Here is a 27313-nt window from a genome sequence, read left to right on the forward strand (position 1 = left end):
TGTCATATACTGTAATTAATGGTTGTATCATTTTTTAATGGCTGTACATGCCCCCTTCTTTCCTTCATTACCTCACAGAGATTTTATTTCCATAATCTTATGGGAAGCAAGGGGTGATTGTCTGTCTTCTGTAGCTGTTTCAGAGCTGAGTAGGGGCATTGACCCTGCCTGTCAGGGAGTAAAAATCTCTGGATGCCTGATCTAGGGGTCCCAGGGGCAGGAGGGCTTCTTGTTTTAAATCAGAGGGTGGTAAGTGATGGAATTCTGGAATCCTTGCATAGCCAATCATCTTGATGTGGAACTGTTGTAATTGCTCCCATAAACTTCCTATGAATCTTCTTGAAGATGAAGCACTTGCAACAGCATCAGAATATAACAATAACTGTCTATAAATGACAAGATTTAAAATGTCATGGTTAAACACTTGATTACAATGTAACTGGCAAACTTGATTACTGCTGTGACACAAAACAATTTTAGACAATAACTAGAATAATGACTGGTAACCTTATATACCAGGACATATCCAACTTTTAGAAATGTCATATAATTTCTAAAATGTCTATATTAATAACATTTACCCACAGTATAATCTGACAAGGCCTATCACTTATTTGACAAGGTTTCCCATGTAATTTAACATACCAAACAATCCTAATTAATTTAATATCTCTCTGAGATACCTCAGAGTTCCTTTTCCACAAACCTTCTACAACTTTCTGTATCCATATTATTTTGTCCCTTATTTTCTTTTTCATTATGAAAAAATCAGCTCCAGGACAAATAACTCTCTTTTCCCTTTAACAAATACATTCCATTCCTTATACCTTCTTTTACTGAAAACATATCTTACTTCCCTGGCATACTGAAATACTTCTTATTTTTAGTAGTTTTAATTACCCATGTTATACTTTTAATCCTTAAAAACCTTGATCTCTAGCAAGCAGCAAATAACTGTAAACTGTTTGTCATAACAACATTTCCTGACTGGAAAACTTATGTTTTATTTTTCCTCTCCTAAGAAGACAAAGGTAGACAAACTTAGACCCATCCAGTAATTAATATTCCAACATTTTATCCTATTTGAAATGACCCAGATAGTCGATGATTTACCACCATTTAACTTAGTTTAAAGTTACCAAAATCTGGAGAGACTATTTTAGATAGACATTCCAAAAATATAATTATTCTTATAGAGTTTACCTAAAAGCTCTTATCTCATTTACATTTACAGTAAGTTCCCAACACACGAACCTTCAAGTTGTAAACTTTCTAAGATGCGAACGTGCGTTCCATTAACGTCAGGCGTGAGTGAAATTGCAATTTGCCCTCCATCTCCTATTGCTAATGATCCTTCAGATCTACCATCTCCTACATCTTCTCCTTTCTCCAGTCAGTAATTCTTCTTGCCTGTTCACTCACCCTCAGCCCCTGTATGCCAGCTGTTGCACCATACTACTGTAATATTCAAGGTACTGTACTATAAGATTAAAAATGGTTTATTTTTGTGTTTGTTTGTTGTGTGAAAAGTGTTATAAACCTATTACAGTACAGTACTATATAGCTGATTGTGTTAGTTGGGTATCTAAGTTAACTTTGTTGGACTTACGAAAAAATTTGACTTACAAACATGCTCTTGAAACAGAACTTATTCATATGTAGTGGCTTACTGTACTTCCCATGTTGACAAAATATATCAATAGATATAAGGTCTTATTTGGCCTTCAGTAAGCTTAGGTACAACAGAAATATTATAAGATACATACAAATACATAAACAAAGAGCTCATATTTCCCGTTCCAAAATTTCAGCCATGAGTCAAGTACAACAATGTAAAACCCATCAGTTACAAAAGAGGTTGGATTCAATTGGATTTCTGGCAGATGAAACAAATCAAGGCACCTGTCTAGATGGTGAAATCATTTTTACTAGTATTTATGGGAAAGATACTTAAGATTTCTGTTTGTTCTTGACAAGTAAAGTTCTAAATTACCTACTCACTTTTCTGAAATTTTCATTACAAAAAGACTTGGGAGATGATTGTTCCTGGAGAGGACCAGTTATAATATTTGCATTTTAAAGGCGTAGGAAGAGAGAGGCAAATTCTTCCTAGGAGGATGACTTTGTTCCCTTAAGGCCAGAAAAAAAAGTTTTGTTTTGTTTTGTGTTTTCTCAATACTTACAAGCCTCTTAAGATAAGTTGGGGAGGTTTGAGAAATGGTAAAAAATAAAATAAAATAAAATAAAATGGTGAGCTATGGATTATTCCTGGAGCTACACCTCTGGTGCTAAAAAGACTAGATTTGTAAAACAAGGACAGTTCTTGCCCCCTCCCCCAAAGAATTGAGTGGCCAGCTCAATGATATCAAAGGACTAAAATACCCACTCACCTATGTTGGAAAGCTTTACTTTCTCAGCTTAGCAGAGAAGGCATCCCCACCCAATTCCTAACAAGTTCTGAATATCAGCTGTGGTTAATTTAGTCAGACCAGTTGCCTCCTATTTTGGAAATTTATTAACATTTTTGAGGATTCTCCCTGGGTTTAAAAAGTTCTTTAGTTATGGCCCTCAGCTTGGACTTTGATCTGAGGAGGCTTGCCTTCAGCCTCAAGTGGTCCCAGTTTTAAAGGTAGCCTTGCCAGAGATACTAGCTCTATCAGGGACCTCAGTGTTCCAGAGAGCAGGGTTCACTTGAGGAACATTCTGGAGTGGAAACCACCTCTGATTAGGGACCGAGGCAGGTTCCCACAGTCAAGAGCAATCATTTTTCTTGGTGGATGCTTTCTCTGTGAGGGTCTCAAATTAGACTATTATCTGGAAATTAGTAAGCAAGTAGTCCCTTCCCAGCAGGGAATGGGACACTCAGGTATGAGCAGAAAATTATGTGCAAAGGTCAAATTTCCTAGCAAGCAGCTGAGGTGGGGAATTGCTTGGTTTGGGGCCTTCCATTGATTCCCATTATCATATAGAACTGGGAACAAGGGTTCAGGGAAATCAGTTAGCACAGTGTAGGCTGCATCTAACTTTCCTACCTACTACATCAAGGATTACCTTAGCTTTCTCAGGAGAAATGGCCAGGTGTCCTTTGGGAGCCAAGGGGTGTCCTGAGCCTTGTCAGTCTTTGGTCTTCTTAGCTGTTATTGCCTTGGAAACCCTGTGTTCCCTTCGAGACTGGGGCAGTCCCACTTCCAGTGGCCCTCTTGTTTGTATATTGGGTAGAGTCAGTAGACTTTGCCCATACAGGTGGCATTCATCCTTCCAGTGGCCCTCCTGGTCACATTTGAATTAGATCTCTTTTTGACAGGACAGTGGCTCTGATCCAGGCTTCCTTGATCCTATCACTGCCATGAGTCCCCAAAAGGGAGAGTAACCCTGAGGTAGTGCAGGAGTTAGGACTGCCACCAATATTTGTGCCTTTCACTGTTGTTCCTGAATCATTTTTCCTCTTCATCCCTATTTTTATTGTTGAATACTCCAAAGGCCAAGTCCATGAGCTAATTCATGGATTTCTGGGGTCTTCAGTTGCCCAGATGGGGGCCTTAGGGGTAGCTGGTCCATGAGACTGTCTCCCTCAGAATTTGCTGGGGTAGGCATTCTCAGCTTCATTGTGGACTTTGGGGAGATGGACTCATTTAAATCATTGGGCTCCTGTGAGGGAATGTACTTTGAAGGGGCATGAGACAAGCATACCCTACAGGAGTTCTTTAGACCTGGATCTTGGAATAGGGTCATGAACATTTGGATGTATGGAACTTCCCCCTCCACTTTTGGTTATGATGTCATGACAAGACAAGGGTCTCAGGGATCCTGACCAGATGGTAGTTATTCATCCTTGTACTCTCACAGTGTCAACAGTGGGGTCCCTCTAGGCACTCAAAATCTGGCAATTCAGTGAGCCTGAGGAGACCTCTTGGATTAGTCAAGGAGAGGAATAAAAGTAAGAAGGAGAAAAAGCGACCAGAGTTCCAGGACCTAAATCCTTTAGAGAGGGAGAAGACCTAGTCCCTGAGTCAACTAAATGGATTACCCCTTTATCACTGCAAAAGAAAAAGAGAAACAAATAGAGCTGAAGGGTAGGTCTGGATCACCAAAAGGTAGTGATAATAATACAAGGTAAAAGCTCCCCTCAGGATATGGTCCTTGTGATGTTGAGGAGGTCTACTTCTTCACAGAAGTAAAAGAGGCAACATGGCAACCTGTTGGCAAAGCTGACAGTGAGGCTCAAAGATCAGTAGACAGTTTAAGAAGTCAGTAGAGAAGAAGGTGGAGGAGGCTATAAAAGAAATCAAGAGCAAAGAAAGAAGATGTATAGCCATGGCGCTTCCTAGAGTACAGAGGAGTTGGCAAGAAGGTGTACAGCCATGACACTTCCTAGGCTAGAGATTTATAAACCCACTGAGAGAGGTGCTAGACCACTACCTAGACTCAGGGGTTCATAAAGTCTATATCTCCTGTGAGGGAAGATCCTGCCCACAACTTTCACTCAGGGGTACAATATCCAGGGTGAAGATCTCTGGGGATAAAAAGGGTAAGAAGGTGTATAGTCATGATGCTTCCTAGGAGAGATCCATAAGCCCACTGAGAAGGTGTTTGACCACTACCTCTGCTCAGGTGTTAATAAAGTCTGAGACCTCCATGAGATGTGACTCTTAACAGGGAGCATGACATCCATCTTGGTGCCATAGTCAACAGCAGATTGAAATAAAGAGGAAGACTGATTGGGACTAGGAAGGTGCACAGCCTCAATGCTTGCTAGAGGGAGAAGGGACTATGACCCTATTGAGGGAGGTGCTCGCCCACAACTTCTGCTCAGGGGTGTAATGAGGCCATAAGGCCCAAAAGCACTTGGGGAGTGCTGTGCCGCAAATCTAGAGGAGGACTCATGGAGTCCCCCAATTTGGGCCCCATGATGCAATTTTGGCATCCCAGAACCAGACTGAGACTAAAATCATGTGGGGAGAGGAAATTGGCTCGTGGAGACCTGGAGGGGAAACTCACCTGATCAAGTTGTCAATTATTTGCTGCAGTCTTAATTTGGATGTCTGTGTTTTCATCTCAGTGGATCTTCTCAAGTCCAAAGAGACAGAGCAATGGGGAGAATGAGAAAGATTGAGGGGAGAAAAGCCTTGGGCTCACTGAGCTCGTTCATGGCCAGAGCACTGGTCTGCCTGCCAGATCCCACAGGCAATGTCTAGTAGCCTAAGGGGCTACTAGAATATACAAGGCTTGAGAGGAGTCTAGACCATCCTCCATAGAGGGAAGCCATAGCCTGATAAGCCAATTTAGATTGTGCCCTTTGAGGTCCTTTCTATATTCACTGGGACTGTCCCTTTGTGGTCACCAGAAAAGATGTTTCAGCAAATAGGGAATGAAAGGATGGTCCTGTCCCAGGTCTTGGGTGAGTCCCTGGGATAGGTTGCCAATTGAGGGTCCTTGGCTTCTCACAGGAAAGAATTTAAGAGTAAGCCTAGGCTAATGAGTGGGAGGATTATCCCAAATATTTTGGGGAAGGGGCAAATATTTCAAGGAATTGGACTACCATCCACTTTTTGGTCTTTTTTGTGGTTAGTCTCAGAACTGTCCTGATACCTCTGGCTGTGTCCTTTAGCATGCTAATATATTACACTGAGCATATAATGAAGCTCAAGGTCTACTGGAAGTCGAATCTTACATCATCTTGGCCCTAGTTGGTTCTAACCAGTTTATGTTGTATCTTGTTCTTAATGATTTTGTCATTCTTTTAATGGTTGTGTCCTGCCCTCTTCCTTCTTGTCTAACTTTGAGTCTCGAACCAAGAAACAGTGCTTTAATGTGATTCTTGCTTTCTGGTGCTAAATCCTACATTTTGACTAATTTTTTTATGTTTTGTGTTATCCATTCTTATCAGCCTCCATTCTCACTACTAACTTATTAAATAATCTAATAATCAATACGCTAAATAAGTAATGTTCTGAAACTCTTGGAAATGTGTTTTGAGATACAATTTTTCTGTTAATTATGGCCATGGGAACTTTTTGATAACAGTATCTATTATTTTTATCTTTTTTTTATTCTCAAGCTATAATGGAAGGTCTAACCTACAAGCAGTGTACAATAACTCTTTGTGGAGAAATGATTTAAAGTAAATAAATACCTTTAAAAGGCCTCTGATGAATGTTAATTTGAATCTATCAATATTAAAGTAGAAAATTATATAAAGCCTACTCAAATTTGGTTTATATTCCTTAAATACCACATAGTAGTATCCTTTATTTTGCAGTATGTGGGCCTCTCACCTTTGTGGCCTCTCCCGTTGTGGAGCACAGGTTCCAGACGCACAGGCTCAGTGGCTGGCTCACGGACCCAGCCGCTCCATGGCATGTGGGATCCTCCCAGACTGGGGCACGAACCTGTGTCCCATGCATCGGCAGGCGGACTCTCAAACACTGCGCCACCAGGGAAGCCCAGTATCCTTTATTTATATGTATATGTGATTGCTGAAAGTTGTTTCATTTTTAAATTTTCCTTTTGACGAAGTATGAAAACAGAAAGTACACTCTTATTCTTTAAAACACCATTTCAGAATTGTTTTTCCTAGTCTCCTTAGTATCAAAATTCTGTCCCAAATTTCTTAAATAAGAAAAAAAAACTGATATAAACATTCAGCTTGTAGGTATGCCAATGCAACTCTTTCACATCCTTGTTGCCTAGGAATATTTAAAGAGAATTGGTAATGAGATTTACCAATTTTAAATCTCAGACGTCTGTCTGATGATCTTTTAGGTGTGGATACTTAAACCCTGCTTCATGTAGTAGCTACATAAACTACTTCACACTTAGGACCCACAAATCAAAGTTTGCCTTTTGACAAAGATGAATTTTTATTTTATATATATATATATATATATATATATATATATATATATATATATATATATATATGTTTAATAATGAGAGAAAAGTGGAAAAAAAGAAGAGGGCAATTGGAACTGGAATGTAAAATGTTATGTACTTATATATAATAGAGCAATAAATTAGTAAGATGATCTCTCAGGAAAGAAGAGAGAAAAGATTAAAATAAAAGTAAAGTACAATAAATACAGCAAAGACAATGGCATATTGTTTTCATTTTGAACAAGAAACATAAACATAGATATCAGGCCAACTCAGAAAATGATCAAATAAAAGTGAGTAATACAAACAAGAGATAGATCAAACCACACATTTAGCCATATTCAAAAATGTGTGTTCCAAATTGATCCATCAGCAGATACTTATCTAAACAGGATTGAATTCCAAGGGCCAATAAAAGCATTTTCAGGATCCTTAAACTTTTAGAGCAGTTTTTCATGTTAAATTCCTAAATAAAGCAAAAGGATATTAATCATTGTAGGTGGTGGTAAGCTGGAAAGGTTGAAAAAAGCATTTCATTTATTGATCTGAGAGAAAATTATGCACTTCAAAGAAAACATTTTCTGATTTATTCTGGAGAATGAGGTTATACCTCTGTACAAAAACCACTTGCATTAAAACAGGGAAATTTTTCATGGTAGTATTTTCCATTGGTGTATAATTTGGAGGTTACTTTTCTACTTTCACTTAGCTCTTCAACCATCATTGGGAAAATGGCATAGTGAGAACAATAGCTTATACTTTGCTTATAATTTGTTTTTTAATATAAACATATATATATATATATATGTGTGTGTGTGTGTAAAATCAGAAAGAAAGGTCATTCTTTTCTTCTTCTCGCATTCCTCAGTACTTCTGAGCTCAAAATTGTATTTCTATATGAAAAAAAGGAGGGGTAAAAGAGGCACAGGGACCAGAGATGTAGTTTTAACAAATTTCTAATTTGTACTTGAAGAAATAAGTATTTCTGGATCCATACACTGAGAACATGCTAGCTGTATGCATTGTGAGCTTGTTTTTTAACTTGAGATGTGGAACTTTGGTTAATGAACAATAATAATCTTATAGTATAGTTCTCCAAACTTTTTTGTTTGTGGTAGAGTCCTAACAATTGGCATGAATTAGTTGAATTCCAGGAGATGTAGTCTCCTTCTCAGTTTTCTGACTTTATTCCTCATTTTTGGCAATTGTAATCTTCAGGTAAAATGTATGGGCTTTAAAATAAATCTAAGTCAATAGTGTAATATTTTGTGAAAGGATAATATTTTATATAAAAATTGTAAGCAAATGTCTTATTTAGTTATGTGATATCCAAGCAGAGTAAAAGATTATAAATGAGAGAGAAGTCATAGTCAAACATATGTTGGTACTTTAAAATTTTGTAAGAAAAGGATATTTTTTCTTATGGCTTTGAATTCTCTAGAGGGAAAGGGTACTGACTTAAAATAATGATTATTAATTTAAAAAATAATATTAAAAGTTAATTTTAAACTTTTTCCTTTGTGGGGGAGTGACCAAGATGGTGGAGTATGAAAATCCTGAGCTCACCCTCTTTCATGGGCACACCAAAATTACAACTATTTACAGAGCAACTATTGATGAGAATGACCTGAAGACTAGCAGAAAATATCTTCTACAACTAAAGAAATAAAGAACCAAACTGAGCTGGGCAGAATGGACAGAGATGTAGTATAGTCTAGCCTCTCACCCCCAGGTAGGGGACCCACAAAAGGTCAGATAATCAAATTTACAGAGGTTATCCCCAAGGAGAAAGTGGTCCAAGCCCCACATTGGCCTCCCAAGCCAGGGGTTCTGCATCAGGAAGTTCAGCTCTGAAAACATATGGCTTTGATGGTCAGCAGGATTTTCATTTGGGAGAACCATAGGGCTATAAGAAGCAGAGACTCCACTCTTAAAAAGCACACACAAAATCTCACATGCTCCAAGACCTAGGGCAGAAGAAGTAATTTGAGCGCAGCCCATCAGACCCACTTGGTAGTCTTGGAGAGACTTTCAGAGAGACAAGAGGCAACTGGGATCCACCCTGGGGACAGAAACATAAGCAGAAGTCTTTTGGGGGAGCTCACTCTACCAGAAAAACTCTGGAGCTGGCAATTGCCATTTTAGAGTCCTTATTACTGCCTGAACTTACCCTGCCCACTAACCAGTCAGTGTCAGTCCTGGGGCTCCACAAGTCAAGTAGTAAGCCTGACACAGCTCTACCTACCAGCAGGCCAGCACCAGCCTTGGCACACTGCCCCTCCCCGCCACCCAGGCAAACTCACTAGCAGGCCAAAATCTTCCAATCTAGGACTGGTGCTGACCGCTAAGAGCTGGCAACCTTTATACTTGGCAGACCTTGTCAATCAACTGGGCTGGAGGGCCAGCCATGCTTACCAGTGTGTTCACAGTAGTTAACCCTAACACAACAGAAACATTACATAATGATAAAGGGATAAATACAAAAAGAAAATATAACAATTGTAAATATATATGCACCCAACATAGAACCTAAATAAATAAAGCAAATATTAACATACATAAAGGGAGAAATTGATAGTAACACAATAATATTATGGAACTTTAACATGCCAATTTCATCATGGACAAATCAGGCAGACAGAAAATCAATAAGGAAACAATTATTTCACCTTAAATGAACAGACGAATTTAGTGAGCAAAATAATTTAATGTTTTATATAAATAAAACAGTTCACTCCAAAGCAGTAAAATACATACTTTTTGAGTTTACATGGAACTTTCTCCAGGATTCATCTCATGCCAGGACACAAAACAAGCCCCAGCAAATTTTAGAAGATTGAAAACATCTCAAGCATCTTTTCCAACCAGAAGGTTATGAGACTAGAAATCAACTATTAGAAAAAAAAACCTGCAAAAATGTACAAACATAAAGTCTAGCCAATATGCTACTAAACAACAATTGGTCATTTAAGAAATTAAATTAGAGATCAGAAAATACCTAAAGACAATTGAAAATAGAAACACAATGATCAAAAGTCTAGCAGATACAGCAAAAGCATTTAAAAGAGAAGTTTATCTCAATACAAGCCTAACTTAGGAAACAAACAAACAAACAAAAAACCTCAAATAAACAATCTAAACTTCCACCTAAAGGAGCCAGAAAAAAAGGAACAAGCAAAATTCAAAATCAGTAAAAGCAAAGTAATCCTAAATATCAGAGCAGAAATAAATGTAATAGAGGCTAAAAAACAATAGAAAGGGTAAATGAAACTAAGAGTTAGTTTTTTCAAAAAATAAGCAAAAATAATAAACGTTTAGTCAGATTCATCAAGAAAAAGAGGGAGCTCAAATAAATAAAATTAGAAATGAAAAGGTAGAACCCTAGGAAGAAAAAAAAAGATTATGAGAGATTTCTACAAATAATTATATGGCAATAAAATGAATAACCTAGAAAAAATGAATACATTTCCTGAAATGTACAATTACCCAAGACTGAGTCAGGAAGAAGTGGAAAACATGAACAGGCTGATTACCATTAATGAAAATGAATCAATAAAAACAAACAAACAAATAAACAAATAAACAAACTCCCCTCAAAATATTTCAGGACCAGATGGCTTCATAGGAGAATTCTACCAAATATTTAAAGAAGAGTTAACAGCTAGTCTCCTCAAACAACTCAAAAAATTTAGAGAAAAGAATGCTTCTAAACTCATTCTATGAGGCTATCATCACCTTGACATCAAGACCAGATGAAGACCCCCCGAAGAATTACAGGTCAATATAGCTAATGAACATTAGATTTGCATAGATGTAAAAATTCTCAATGAAATATAAGCAAACTGAATTCAACAATACACTAAAAGTATCATGCATCATGATTAAGTGTTATTTATCTTGGGGAGGTAAGATGATTTAAAACCTGTGGATCAATCAATGTGTTACATCACATTAAGAAATGAAAGAATAAAAATTTTATTGTCATCTCAATAGATGTTGAAAAAGTTTTTTTGACAAAATTCAGCACTCATTTATGACTAAAAATTCTAAAATAAGTGGGTATAGAGGGAACATACCTCAACATAAAAAAAGGCCATTCATGACAAATCCACAGTCTGCAATATACTCAATAGTGAAACTCTGACAGCATTTTCTCTAAGATCAGGAAGAAGATAAGTATACCCACTCTCACCAATTTTATTTAACATAATACTAGAAGTCCTACTCACAGCAAGCAGAAAACAAAAAGTAAGTGAGGAATCCAAATTGAAAGTGAAGAAGTTAAACTATCACTGTTTGCAGATGACATGTTCCTATATAGAGAAAATCCTAAAGACTCCATCAAAAAATAATAGAACTCATCAAAAAATTCAGTAAAGTGCACAGTACAAAATTAATATACACAAATCTGTTGCATTTCTATAACCTAACCACTAACAATCAGAAGTTAAGAAAATAAACTTATTTATAAATGTACCCAGAAAAATAAAATACCTAGGAATAAATCTAATTAAGGAGGTAAAATACCTGTTCTTGGAAAACTATGACACTAATAAAATAAATTGAGAATGACACAAATAAATGGAAAAATAAATGTTGGAAGAATTAGTATTGTTAAAATGACCATAGTGCCCAAAGAAATCTACAGATTCAATGCAATCCTTATCAAAATATCAATGGCATTTTTCACAGAACGTGAACAAATAATTCTAAAATTTGTATGGAAACACAAAAAACCCTGAATCACCAAAGCAATCTTGAGAAGGAACAAACCTGGAGTTATCCTGCTCCCTATTTTCAAACTATATTACAAAGCTACAGTCATCAAAACAGTATAGTACTGGAACAAAAATAGATATATAAATCAATGGACCATAGTAAGGAGCCCCCTCATTTACCCACACTTATATGGTCAATTAATCTACAACAAAAGACACAAGAAAATACAAATGAGGAAAAGACAATCTCTTCAATAAGTGGTTTTGGGGAAATTGGATGCCTAATTGCAAAATAATCAAAATAGATTACTTTCTCACACAATATATATATAATATTTTTATATATATAAAAATATATACCCTTGATATATTTTACTAAATAGGGCTCTACCTAGAATTTGGGATGAGAAGGAACATATATCTCTTTTACCTATTCCTGAATGTACACCCAATCCCTGTGTGTATTCCAACATTCGTTCATAAAACTTAAATGTGGCCTGGCTATGTGTTTGCCTCCAGAAGAATTCACCAAATAAAAATAGACATCATTTCCTATCTCTAAACATTCTCCTAATTAAAACAAACATTTAGCAAGTATCAGATTTTTATCAACAAACTTTTGCTATATAGAAATGATAAATATATTTTGTACTTCATTTATATACTTAATTTGATCAATTCTTGTGATATATAACTTACAGTTGTAAATTATCAAATTCATGGAAAATAATACAAATCTACTAGAATAGTTTACGTGGCATATATGCATATTTTTCCATAGAAAATTACTGTTACTTGTAAGACTGAACCCCTAGGGCTCACATTTCATTATAGAACCTTATCCTATGACTTATCCATTATAGAACCTTATCCTATAGTTGACTTGGTAATGGTAGAAAGTTGACACGACTTAGGCCAATTGGAATTTATCTCCTAGAAATGCAAGGAGATTCATGGACTTACGTTTGGTTTTATATTTTTATTTTGTTTTGTGTATTTGGAATTTTATAACATTAACACATAAACTATGAAAATTTGAGATATCCTTATTCTGCTTGTTACCTAGAAAATGTGTCAACATAAAGAAAAATGAAGCTGATGTACAGAGGGAACCACAAAATACATAAAGATCTCTGGTTGTTGCTTTGTCCAATGATTTAGTTTAGTTGCTGTCTAAAATTAAGACCTATAATATTCCCCTGTGTAATATATAGATAGATAGATATAGATATAGTCAAGCATGTTTCTTTACTTAAAATCAAAACAAGATTCAGCTATAACAAATTCCACTTCAAAACATCTCTCAGATACAGGCAAGTTTAGTTCACTGATAACAAGCCCATTTCAAGGTAACATGCATTTTATATTTTGATTTGATCAACAATTACAAGAAAAATTTAGACCTTATAGGTAGAACAGCATAAGCAGGAACAATCTTAGTCTAACTTGCTATGACAATGTCAATTGAAACTCTAAAAAGTGAAATAAATTTAAAATTTTCAAGCAATGATAGTTCAAACATCAATAGCATTGAAGTGATCTGCTTTAAAAAAAAATCACAATCTATTTCCTGAATGATTTCCACATGTTTACTGGACTGGATTTTTACTGAGAATTGAGCTTTTATATAAGAAGGAATGTAGTGCCCAGAAGCCTAGAAGAATTGACCTGTAGAATTCATTAATGGAAAACCTATTTTAGCTTATCCTGAATAAACCATAGTACTAATAAAGAAGTCTGGTCTCAAGGTGCAGGAGTGTAATTTTCTCTTTGTTATGAGGTATTATGGTGAATGTATTAATATTTGTGACTCTCAAAAAAGGGTACTATCATTTGTTATTAGCTTTACATATGTATGTAAAGCTTTACATATGTATGTAAATGTATGACAGACTCTTCATGCATTAGCAGGTTATGACATTTGAGTGTCATGGTTTGTAGGAAAGAAATAGAGTTTTGTTCTTAGAAATGCAAATGTTCCCCTAGCTAACAGGATTATAGCCAAAGTCCTGTTCAAGGACAAAATTACAGCTGCCTATTCATTTATCAGTCAAATGATTTTCTGTAAAGTGTAACTCTACATTATAGGTAACACACAGTACAATTAATTATTCCCCAAATTAAAATAAACAACTTTATTCAGGAGATTAATAAATGAAAGGGAAGAAAAGCTACTATCATTTTTGAATGATATATTTTTTATAATTACAAAATAACAAAAAAGTAATACATGTAAAGAAAATAAAATAATTATTTTTGCCAAATTAATTGTGCTTTAGACTTGCACAAACTTTTCTCCTTCCCATTTTTTTAAAATAAAGAAAGCCATATTTCTTCTTATATCCATTTCATTTCATTTAAACATTTCACTTACTGTCACTTATAACTTGCTCCTATCAACAATAAAAAAAGATCTGTAGGTTGAATAATAGTTTAAGTGGTCTAGATCAGCAGTCCTCAACTGTTTTGGCACCAGGGACCAGTTTCATGGAAGACAACTTTTCCAAGTTGGGGGTGGGGGTTGAGGGGGATGGTTCAGGCGGTAATGCAAACGATGGGGAGCCATTGGGGAGCAGCAGATGAAGCTTAGTTCACTCACCTGCCACTCACTTCCTGCTGCACAGCCCAGTTCCTAACAGGAATCCAGTACCGGTACACGGCCCTGGAATAGGGACATCTGGTCTAGATGATTTATGATGGATTCTTTTAAAAAAGTCAATAAAGTCATGGTATTTTTAGCTTTGTCCTTCTTGCTCCACCCCCACCCCCCCGCCGATACCAGGTCTTTCCTTTGTAAATCATAGATAATTTGCCCCATTTCAAAGCAAAGGATTTAGTTTTTTTAATAACTATCATGGAAATTATGGGAAGATGCAGTTTCCAATTTTTTTTTTCTAAATTAGAGCCTCTCATTGTTAATAATAAGCCCAATTTAAGCAAAACCCTACACCCCAGGGACTAGCCTGTAAAGTTGCCTTGAAAATGTTAAATTGTGATTGCATCTCTTCTGTTCATTATTTTGAGGGTTATGCTCTTCAAGGTAATCATGTATAAGTGAAACAATATTTAATTCTGGTGTTTATCATCAGTGAATCTAGACATACCCGTAGGTCTCCGGTTTGTCAGTTCTAAATTGAGAAAGCCCACCAAAGGTGGTATTAAAAGAATAAGATTAAGCAATATCCCTTGAAAGAAAGATTTACTTATCTAGGAAAGCAGAGATTATGTTTTACTACCTTGGAAACACCAAGCCTTAGATGAAAGATGAGAATAAAACTCTAAATACAGAATGTAATAGAAGTTTTGTGTGCATGCACATATGTGCCTTTTTCCACAATTGACTTCTTACTCATGTGGCATAACTAACCAGAAACTGGAAAGCTTATGGAATTCTGTGTTAAAGAGCCAACTTGAGCCATAGAATGTGCATCCTTACGAATTCTACAGGTGCAGCTCTCTGGATGAGATGAATTTATTCTTGTGGTATTTATCTGTGGTTATTTTTAAGTTGTATTTATCTGTGGTTATTTTTAAGTTGTAAAAATTTTTATTTTTTAAGTTGTTTTTAAGTTGTAAGGAAAATTTATTTGCAATATATCATATAGTAAAATTGAGTGAAATTGAGTGACTCATATTTTATGTTGATAATGGAATGAAAATTTTGGATAATGGAATGAAAATGTTGATAATGGAATGAAAATTTCTAGTAATTACATATATATGTGGAAACATACTGCTGAGTGTTTGTACTAGGAAAAACAAAAAAAACAAAAAAACACTTTCCTTAGGAAAAAGCACCGACCTGTAGCCCAAAGCCTTCTATTATTATCTTAGCTAAGCCATTATATTGTTCTAAAACATGAGCTCTTTCGAGGGCATCAGCTGCCCCCTCTGATAAATGAAGAAAGTGATCTGTGATTTCTCATGATTCCTATTATAATTAAGAGAAGTTCCATGATTCCTAATATGTTTAAGTATTATTATCAATATTATTTTAAAATTCCATTAAAGTTCTGTGTATTCACAGATTAACAATAACAACAAAAAAATCTCTAAAACTTGTTACCGGAAAATAGACATCCTCTTATATCTACCATCAGAGGTCATCATTTCCATTTCCTTTAAATTATTTCTGCATTTGTTCTACATATCTAAATAACATACTTGTATTGCACCATTTGATTTATTAAGAAGCATAATTCACTTTTCAAAAGATAGTTGACTCTCCACTTTGAAAAAAGTGATATCAGTTATATTTCTCTTATCTTCTCACAATCAGTTGACATGTGGACATGTGCTATATTATGACTCTCTTTCTCTGAGAATCATTTTTTTCTGGATACAATATTCATCTTTTTGTTCCATTTGTTTGATTTTCTATATATTTATCATTAACTTATTATCAAACACTCCGAAATATGTATGTTTGTGTATGTGAGTGACTTTGTTTCTCTGTCACTATTAAGAACAAGTCTCTCCCAAGAGCCTTCTAACTTATCAAACTGCCTTGGTTTGTCACAAGGCCAGCTACAAATTTGTGTTCCAGAGATCCACCACTGCCTTAATTTCAATGATTCCATTCACATATATTTTGTTTCATTTTTCCTGAATCTCATACCTCCTACTTTCTTACTTGATTCTCCAATTTGGAGAATCTCCAAGAAAAACTACTCCAGTAATTTTCTGGTAAAGGATGCATGGAGTTAAATTATTTAACTGACAATATCTTTACTTTACACTTAAGTGATAATTTGATGGTATGTAAAATTCATGGCACATAGTAATTTTTCTTGATTTTTGAGAAATTCCTACCCTGTCTGCTAACTTCTATGATCACCAGAAATTTTGATATTTTATATGAAAATCCTCTCTCTTTCTTTCATTAATTCCTGGATCCTAAAATTATTAAGGAAGTATTTTTTCTATTCCCAGTGTCATATATTCCTATTTTCAACTATTTTATTCACCCATAGTAGATCCATTCTATCCCCAAACCCATGTCCTTTAATTCTGTAAAATTATTTTGCATTATCTAAATTGATTTCCTCTGCTTTCTTTTCATTGTTCTTTCTTTATTTTTTTTTTTTGTTACTTAGTTAGTGGAGCTCACAGACTGACAAATAAATTATCTTCTTTTCCTTATTTTTCATCTATTTGTATTTTATTTAACATCTTTATTACAGTATAATTGCTTGACAATGGTGTGTCAGTTTCTGCTTTATAACAAAGTGAATCAGTTATACATATACCTATGTTCCCATATCTCTTCCCTCTTGTGTCTCTGTCCCTCCCACACTCCCTATCCCACCCCTCTAGGTGGTCACAAAGTACCGAGCTGATCTCCCTCTGCTATGCAGCTGCTTCCCACTAGCTGTCTATTTTACATTTGGTAGTGTATATATGTCCATGCGATTCTCTCACTTTGTCCCAGCTTACCCATCCCCTCCCCATATCCTCAAGTACATTCTCTAGTAGGTCTACATCTTTATTCCTGTCTTGAGCCTAGGTTCTTCAGACCATTTTCTTTTTCTTTCATTTTTTTTTTTTTTAGATTCCATGTATATGTGTTAGCATACGGTATTTGTTTTTCTTCTTCTGACTTACTTCACTCTGTATGACAGTCTCTAAGTCCATCCACCTCACTACAAATAATTCAGTTTCATTCCTTTTTATGGTTGAGTAATATTCCATTGTATATATGTGCCACATCTTCTTTATCCATTGATCTGTTGATGGACACTTAGGTTGCTTCCATTACCAGGCTATTGTAAATAGAGCTGCAATGAATATTGGGGTGCATGTGTATTTTTGAATTATGGTTTCCTCAGGGTATATGCCCAGTAGTGGGATTGCTGGGTCATATGGTAGTTCTATTTTTAGATTTATAAGGAACCTCCATACTGTTCTCCATAGTGGCTGTATCAATTTACATTCCCACCAACAATGCAAGAGGGTTCCCTTTTCTCCACACCCACTCCAGCTTTTCTTGTTTGTAGATTTTTTGATCATGGCCATTCTGACTGGTGTGAGATGATATCTCATTGTAGTTTTGATTCATTTTTCTCTAATGGTTAATTATGTTGAGCATTCTTTCATGTGTTTGTTGGTAATCTGTATATCTTCTTTGGAGAAATATCTATTTAGGTCTTCTGCCCATTTATGGATTGGGTTGTTTGCTTTTTTGATAGTGAGCTGCATGTGTTTCTTGTATGTATTAGACATTAATCTTTTGTCAGTTTCTTCATTGCAAATATTTTCTCCCATTCTGAGGGTTGTCTTTTGGTCTTGTTTATGGTTTCCTTTGCTGCAGAAAAGCTTTTAAGTTTCATTAGGTCTCATTCATTTATTTTTGTTTTTATTTCTGTTTCTCTAGGAGGTGGTTCAAAAAGGATCTTGCTGTGATTTATGTCATAGAGTGTTCTGCTTATGTTTTCCTCTAAGAGTTTGATGGTGTCTGGCCTTACATTTAGGTCTTTAATCCATTTTGAGCTTATTTTTGTGTATGGTGTTAGGGAGTGTTCTAATTTCATTCTTTTACATGTAGCTGCCCAGTTTTCCCAGCACCATTTAATGAAGAGGCTGTATTTTCTCCACTGTATATTCTTGCCTCCTTTATCAAAGATAAAGTGACCATATGTGCATGGGTTTATCTCTGGGTTTTCTAAACTTTTCCATTGATCTATATTTCTGTTTTTGTGCCAGTACTATGTTGTCTTGATTACTGTAGCTTTGTAGTATAATCTGAAGACAAGGAGCCTGATTCCTCCAGCTCCATTTTTCTTTCTCAAGGTTGCTTTGGATATTTGGGGTCTTTTGTGTTTCCATACAAATCGTGAAATTTTTTGTTCTACTTCTGTGAAAAATGCCAGTGGTAGTTTGATAGGGATTGCATTGAATCTGTAAATTGCTTTGGGTAGTAGAGTCATTTTCACAATGCTGATTCTTCCAATCCAAGAACATGGTATATTTCTCCATCTATTTGTATCATCTTTAATTTCTTTCATCAGTGTCTTATAATTTTTTTCATACAGGTCTTTTTTCTCCTTAGGTAGGTTTACTCCTAGATACTTTATTATTTTTGTTACAATGGTAAATGAGAGTGTTTTCTTAACTTCACTTTCAGATTTTTCATCATTAGTGTATAGGAATGCCAGGGATTTCTGTGCAATATTTTTTCATCCTGCTACTTTACCAAATTCATTGATTAGCTTTAATAGTTTCCTGGTAGAATCTTTAGGATTCTCTGTGCATAATATCATGTCATCTGCAAACAGTCACAGCTTTCCTTCTTCTTTTCTGATTTGGATTCATTTTATTTCTTTTTCTTCTCTGATTGCTGTGGCTAAAACTTCCAAAACTGTGTTCAATAATAGTGGTGAGAGTGGGCAAAATTGTCTTGCTCCTGATCTTAGAGGAAATGGTTTCAGTTTTTCACACTGAGGATGATGTTGTCTGTGGGTTTGTCATATATGGCCTTTATTATGTTGAGGAACATTCCCTCTATGCCTACTTTCTGGAGGGTATTTATCATAAATGGGTGTTGAATTTTCTCAAAAGCGTTTTCTGCATCTATTGACATGATCATATGGTATTTCTCCTTCATTTTGTTAATATGGTGTATCACATTGATTGATTTGTGTATATTGAAGAATCCTTGCATTCCTCCAGTAAATCCTACTTGATCATAATGTATGATCCTTTTAATGTGCTGTTGGACTCTGTTTCCTAGTATTTTGTTGAGGATTTTTGCATCTATGTTCATCAGTGATATTGGCCTGTAGTTTTTGTTCTTTGTGACATCTTTCTCTGGTTTTGGTATCAGGGTGATAGTGGCCTCACAAAATGAGTTTGGGAGTCTTCCACCCTCTGCTATATTTTGGAAGAGTTTGAGAAGGATAGGTGTTAGCTCTTCTCTAAATGTGTGATAGAATTTGCCTGTGAAACCATCTAGTCCTGGGCTTTTGTTTGTTGGAAGATTTTTCATCACAGTTTCAATTTCAGTGCTTGTGATTGGTCTGTTCATATTTTCTATTTCTTCCTGGTTCAGTCTCTGCAGTTTGTGCATTTCTAAGAATTTGTCCATTACTTCCAGGTTGTCTGTTTTATTGGCATAGAGTTGCTTGTAGCAATCTCACATGATCCTTTGTATTACTGTAGTGTCAGTTGTTACTTCTCCTTTTTCATTTCTAATTCTATTGATTTGAGTCTTCTTTTTTTTTCTTGATAAGTCTGGCTAATGGTTTACCAATTTTGTTTATCTTCTCAAAGAACAGCCGTTTAGGTTTATTGATCTTTGCTATCATTTCCTTCATTTCTTTTTCATTTATTTCTGATCTGATCTTTATGATATGTTTCCTTCTGCTAACTTTGGGTTTTTTTGTTCTTTTTTCTCTAATTGCTTTAGCTGTAAGGTTAAGTTGTTTATTTGAGATGTTTCTTGTTTCTTAAGGTAGGTTTGTATCGCTATAAACTCCCCTCTTAGAACTGCTTTTGCTGCATCCCATAGGTTTTGGGTCATTGTGTTTTCATTGTCATATGTTTCTATGTATTTTTTGATTTCTCCTTTGATTTCTTCAGTGATCTATTGGGTATTAAGAAGTATGTTGTTTAGCCTCCATGTGTTTGTATTTCTTACAGATATTTTCCTGTAATTGATATCTACTCTCATAGCATTGTGGTTGGAAAAGATATTTGATGAAATTTCAATTTTCTTAAATTTACCAAGGCTTGATTTGTGACCCAAGATATGATCTATCCTGGAGAATGTTCCATGAGCACTTGAGAAGAATGTGTATTCTGTTGTTTTTGGATGGAATGTCCTATAAATATCAATTAAGTCCATATTTTTTAATGTGTCATTTAAAGCTTGTGTGTCCTTCTTTATTTTTATTTTGGATAATCTGTTCATTGGTGAAAGTGGGGTGTTAAGGTCCCCTACTATTATTGTTTTACTGTCGATTTCTCATTTTATGGCTGTTAGTATTTGCCTTATGTACCTGGGTCCTCCTCTGTTGGGTGCATAAATATTTACAATTGTTATATCTTCTTCTTGGATTGGTCCCTTGATCATTATGTAGTGTCCATCTTTGTCTCTTTAATTGTCTTTGTTTTGAAGTGTATTTTGTCTGATATGAGAATTGCTCCAGCTTTCTTTTGATTTCCATTTTCATGGAATATCTTTTTCCATCCCCTCACTTTCAGTCTGTATGTGTCCCTAGGTCTGAAGTGGGTCTCCTGTAGACAGCATATATATGGGTCTTGTTTTTGTATCCATTCAGCCAATCTGTGTCTTTTGGTGGGAGCATTTAATCTATTTACATTTAAGGTAAGGTATTTAAGGTAATGTATGTTCCTAACCCATTTTCTTAATTGTTTTGGGTTTGTTATTGTAGGTCTTTTCCTTCTCTTGTGTTTCTTGCCTAGAGAAGTTCCTTTGGCATTTGTTGTAAAGCTGGTTTGGTGTTGCTGAACTCTCTTAGCTTTTGCTTGTCTCTAAAGCTTTTAATTTCTCCATCAAATCTGAATGAGATCCTTGCTTGGTAGAGTAATCTTGGTTGAAGGTTTTTCTCCTTCATCACTTTAAATATGTCCTGCCCCTCCCTTCTGGCTTGCAGAGTTTCTGCTGAAAGATCAGCTGTTGACCTTATGGGGATTCCCTTATGTGTTACATGTTTTTTTTCCCTTGCTGGTTTTAATATTTGTTCTTTTTATTTAATTTTTGATAGTTTGATTAATATGTGTCTTATTGTGTTTCTCCTTGGATTTATCCTGTATGGGACTCTCTGTGTTTCCTGGAATTGATTAACTATTTCCTTTCCCATATTGTGGAAGTTTTCAACTATCATCTGTTCAAATATTTTCTCAGTCCCTTTGTTTTTCTCTTCTTCTGGGACCCCTATAATTCAAATGTTGGTGCATTTAATGTTGTTCCAGAGGGCTCTAGGACTGTCCTCAGTTCTTTACATTCTTTTTTCTTTATTCTGTTCTGCAGTAGTTATTTCCACTATTTTATCATCCAGGTCAATTATCCGTTCTTCTGCCTCAGTTATTCTGCTATTGATTCCTTGTAGAGAATTTTTAATTTCATTTATTGTGTTGTTCATCTCTGTTTATTTGCTCTTTAGCTCTGCTAGGTCCTTGTTAAATGTTTCTTTCTTGTTTTTTTCTCGTTTCTCTTTCCAAGATTTTGGATCATCTTTACTATCATTATTCTGAATTGTTTTTCATGTAGACTGCCTATTTCCTCTTCATTTGTTAGGGCTGGTGGGTTTTTACCTTGCTCCTTCATCTGCTGTGTGTTTTTCTGTCTTCTCATTTTGCTTAACTTACTTTTTTAGTGGTCTCCTTTTTGCAGGCTGCAGGTTCATAGTTTCCATTGTTTTTGGTGTCTGTCCCCAGTGGCTAAGGTTTGTTTAGTGGCTTGTGTAGTCTTCCCGGTGGAGGGGACTAGTGCCTGTGTTCTGGTGGATGAAGCTGGATCTTGTCTTTCTGGTGGGCAGGTACACATCTGGTGGTGTGTTTTGTGGTGTCTGTGGCCTTATTATGATTTTAGGCAGCCTCTGTGCTAATGGATGTGCTTGTGTTGCTGTCTTGCTAGTTGTTTGGCATAGGGTGTCCTGCCCTGTAGCTTGTTGGTTGTTGAGTGGAGCTGGGTCTTGGCATTGAGATGGAGATCTCTGGGAGGTTTTCACTGTTTGATATTATGTGGTGCTTGGAGGTCTCTTGTGGACCAGTGTCCTGAACTTGGATCTCCCACCTCAGTGGCACAGCCCTGATGCCTGGCTGGAGCACCAAGAGCCTGTCCTCCACACAGCTCAGAATAAAAGGGAGAAAAAGAAAGAAAGAAAAAAGAAAGAAAGAAAGAAAGAAAGAAAGAAAGAAAGAAAGAAAGAAAGAAAGAAAGAAGGAAGGAAAGAAAGAAGGAAAGAAAAAAGAAAGAAAGAAAAGAAAGAAAGAAGATGAAATAAAATAATGTTAGTAAAATTAAAAAAAATAATAATTATTAAGAAAAAAAATTTGTTTAAGTAAAAAAAATGGACAGAGAGAACCTTAAGACAAAGGGTAAAAGCAAAGCTATGCAGACAAAATCACAGAGAGAAACATACACATACACACTCCCAAAAAGAGAAAACAGGGGGAAAATGTATATATCATTGCTCCCAAAGTCCACCTCCTCAATTTGAGATGATTCGTTGTTTTTTCAGGTATTCCACAGATACAGGGTACATCATGTTGCATGTGAAGATTTAATCCACTGCTCCTCAGGCTTCTGGGAGAGATTTCTCTTTCTCTTCTTTGTCCACACAGCTCCAGGGGTTCAGTTTTGGATTTGGATCCACCTCTGCATGTGGGTCACCTGAGGGTTTCTGTTCTTCACTCAGACAGGATGGGGTTAAAGGAGCAGCTGATTAGGGGGCTCTGGCTCACTCCGACTGGGGGGAGGGAGGGGTACCGATGTGGAGTGAGCCTGCAGTGGCAGAGGCCAGCATGACTTTGCACCAGCCTGAGGTGTGCTATGAATTCTCCCAGGGAAGCTGTCCCTGGATACCAGGACCCTGAGTAGTGGATGCACAGGCTCTCAGGAGGAGAGGTGTGGATAGTGACCTGTGCTTTCACATAGGCTTCTTGGCGTCTGCAGCAGCAGCCTTAGCATCGGATGCCCATCTCTGGGGTCCTCGCTGATAGCCGCGGCTCGCACCCATCCTGGAGCTCATTTAAGCAGCGCTCTTAATCCCCTCTCCTCGTGCACCAGGTAACAAAGACGCAAGAAAAAGTCTCTTGTCTCTTCGGCAGCTTCAAATTGTTTTCCGGACTCCCTCCCGGCTAGCTGTGGTGCAGTAGTCCCTTCAGGCTGTGTTCACACAGCCAACCCCAGTCCTCTCCCTGGGATCTAACTGAAGCCTGAGCCTCAGCTCCCAGCCCCCGCCCTTCCCACCAGGTAAGCACACAAGCCTCTCAGGCTGGTGAGTGTTGGTTGGCACTGATCCTCTGTGCAGGAATCTCTCCCCTTTGCCCTCTGCACCTCTTTGCTGCACTCTCCTCTGTGGCTCCCCTCCCCCCAACCACCAGCAGTCTCCGCAAGTGAAGGGACTTCCTAGTGTGTGGAAACATTTCCTCCTTCACAGCTCCCTCCCACTGGTGCAGGTCCCATCCCTATTCTTTGTCTCTATTTTTTTTTTTCTTTTACCCTACCCAGGTATGTGGGGGATTTCTTGCCTTTTGGGAGGTCTGAGGTCTTCTTCCAGCATTCAGTAGGTGTTCTGTAGGAGTTGTTACTCATGTAGATGTATTTCTGATGTATTTGTGGGGAGGAAGGTGATCTCCGCATCTTACTCTTCTGCTATCTTGAAGCTCCTCCCATCTATTTGTATTTTGCTTGCCTTTTGGGAGATATCTTCACCTTGATCTTCAAACCTCAAACAGAGTTTTGCATTACTATTTGCATTTTTGTGTTCACTGAGTGATTTTATTTTGTGTAGATCCTCTTTTCTTTGTTGTATGATTATAGTAGCTTTACTTATATTTCTGAGTATATTAATAATATGCATCTTGGAGATTTTTCTTACATGGCTTCTGTTTCAAAGGTTGTTTTTTTCTGCTTTTCATTTGTTTTATTTTTTCATATTATAGAATTTTTTCAAATATTTTGAACTCCTTGTCAGTTTATACATATTAAAGATAACGAAGCTAAATCTTTTGGAAGTTCCAACTATGTAGAAGGTTAACTGTGGGTTTCACACAAGTGTAGTCTGATTGGCTGCTCCTAGAAAAATCCGAAGTCAATATCAGTAGATAAATGCACAAAAACTTGTAAGTATACAGTTCATTGAATGTCCGGGCCAAGAAGTAGAATATTATCAGCATCTAAGACACCATATACCATCACCAAGCCCCCTCCCAGTTACCATTTCTTATTCATCCACAAGGATTTCTAACACTAAAAAATTTTCTGTTGCAATTTTAAACATATTTTATAGCATAATTTATATCATTATGTGCATAAAGTATTGAATTTGTAATGATATTACTAGTTATGTCACATCATAGCATCGGTAATTTGTTAAAACATGAGAGTTAATGGAAATAAGTAATATGTGAGAATATTTTTAAACTGTAATATTGGGACTTCCCTGGTGGCACAGTGGTTAACAGTCTGCCTGCCAATGCAGGGGACACAGGTTCAAGCCCTGATCTGGGAAGATCCCACATGCCACTGAGCAGCTAAGTCCATGTGCCAGGGCTAATAAACCTGTGCTCTAGAGCCCACGAGCCATAACTACTGAAGCCCACGCACCTGGAGCTAGTGCTCCACAACAAGAGAAGCCACCATAATGAGAAGACCGTGCACCTCAACGAAGAGTAGCCCCCGCTCACCACAACTAGAGAAAGCCCATGCTTAGCAATGAAGATGCAGTGCAGCAGAAATAAATAAATAAATATTTTTAATAAATAAATAAATGTTCAAAAAAAGGAATAAAAAACTGTAGTATTATGTACATTTTAAATGATTTTATATTAGATATGAAGGACAATATAGACAATCCCATATACTCTTCTTCCTAGGAATATATGTATAGTATTTTGGAAGTAGTTGTCTATACCTTTTATTTTAGAAATTTTCTGGAAAATTCTCTAGACTTACAGAACATAGTCTTTATTTAGGACTATAGTTATGCTCAACTTTAAACAGTATATAAGGTTACATTATCAGAATTGTGTTCAATTTCATGTAATATTTAAAACTTATATTAGTTATTATTTAAAATAAACCTTAATATACAGATAATCTCTGTGAAAATTTAAGCCTGTTGAGCTTCAACTCAAAACTTGATGAAGCCCCAAGGGCTTCCCTGGTGGCACAGTGGTTGAGAGTCCGCCTGCCGATGCAGGGGACACGGGTTCGTTTCCCAGTCTGGGAGGAGCCGACATGCTGAGGAGCGGCTAGGCCTGTAAGCCATCACTGCTGAGCCTGCACGTCCGGAGCCTGTGCTCCACAATGGGAGAGGCCACAGCAGTGAGAGGCCCGCATACCGAAAACAAACAAACAAACAAACAAAAACTTGATGAAGTCAGAAAAGTGTGGCATACAACTACCAATCATTGTGTATTTTATATAAGGTAGGCACTGTTCAAAGTAATTTTAAGGCATTAAATTATTTGAGTCAGCACCAAACATTCATTTGATCTCATTTGAAAAGCAATTTTTTCTTTTTATAGTATAAATCAATATCACAATTCGGATATATACCTTGGAGATTATAATAATGTATATGTATATGTATATTTCAAGATATTTTTAACCAAATATTATATGTTGTAACACATGGGCTTTAGTTACAGTTACATGAAGTGAAAATTTTGTAATTGCTGATTCCTTACAAATATTTTATCTTCTTGCAAAGCACTATAGCAAAAACAAAACAAAATCCCTAAACTCCTGCTATTAATTTAAACTATTCCTTCTCACTAATATGGCAACAATAGTTATGAGGTGAACACATTTGCCACACATTCATTTAGAGCCTATATTATGTGAAGTACCCCAGTCAATGAGACACAACCCCTTTGATGAGGAGTTTATGTTGATGATAGTCTCTCAGAGTCTTTAAGGACTGCAATATTTATATGGATTGTATAATAAACACAGACAGGTTATAATAATTTTATTGTTGTCATTTCCTTATTCATATAGATTCTTCTTCCTTAAATTTACTTTTTGAAATACATTCCACCACTCATTTGCCTATTTAGAAGCAATCAGCAGATGGTATTATGCTCCCTTTTCTTGATAAAATAGTGAAATATAAATAAAATATGAGGCTTAGACTTAGACATTAGGTCTCTTTAAATTGAGTTCAGATTATCGAATAAATTACAACTCGTTCAAGATAATTTTCAAAATTGTATAAATATTTTCTTCCACATGGTAGAAGAAAAGGTTGTTGGTGTTAGTAGCAGTTATGATACTTGTACTTCAAAGAAAAACTAACCATTTATTTCTTCCATTTAACAACCTATTCTGTATATACTCTCTCCTTAATATATCTTACCTCCTCTATTTAAAATTGCAACTAAAATTTCTGTTTCTCTTTACCCTTATTACTCCAGCCTAATGTTCTGATTTCTTCTTCTCAGTTGATAAATCTTCAAATTCTACCAACAAATTGCATTCGTAGTTTATTTTAAAACATTTGGTTAGTATAGAGCACTGTAAAATTAACCTTAACTGACCACTCAACACACTGTATAAAGACTGCTCCCAAAAATTCATTTTATTTTACTTTTTTAAGAAAACTCCAATTAATTAAAAACAAATAGTAACAAACCCCAACCATCCCTAAAGTCTTGTGCATTTATTGGGGAAGGTTAAAGAGTTCCTGAAAAATACATTAAGGTTTAAATAGAACTGTGTGGAAAATGAAATAGCCTGGAGGAAACTAGGATGAGGAGGTCAGTTGATTTAACTTTGTTTGGAGTTTTGGGAGAAGGGAAAAAACCCTCCAGTAAAAACCTGTACACACGTTCATAAATATTGAACTTGCAATTTACATCATCTCATTCTATGATTTCTATTGCATTGTAATCTCCAAGACATTAATCTCATTAAAACAGTAATTTTTTTTCTTTATATAATATTGTTTGCCTCATTTGCTGCTGTAGGATTTTATGTTTTCAAGTATAAAGAATATTCTAATGGTAAAATAATGTTAAGGAGTTATGGT

The sequence above is a fragment of the Delphinus delphis genome, chromosome 18 (assembly GCF_949987515.2).
Source record: "Delphinus delphis chromosome 18, mDelDel1.2, whole genome shotgun sequence".
NCBI classification, from domain to species: Eukaryota; Metazoa; Chordata; class Mammalia; order Artiodactyla; family Delphinidae; genus Delphinus; species Delphinus delphis.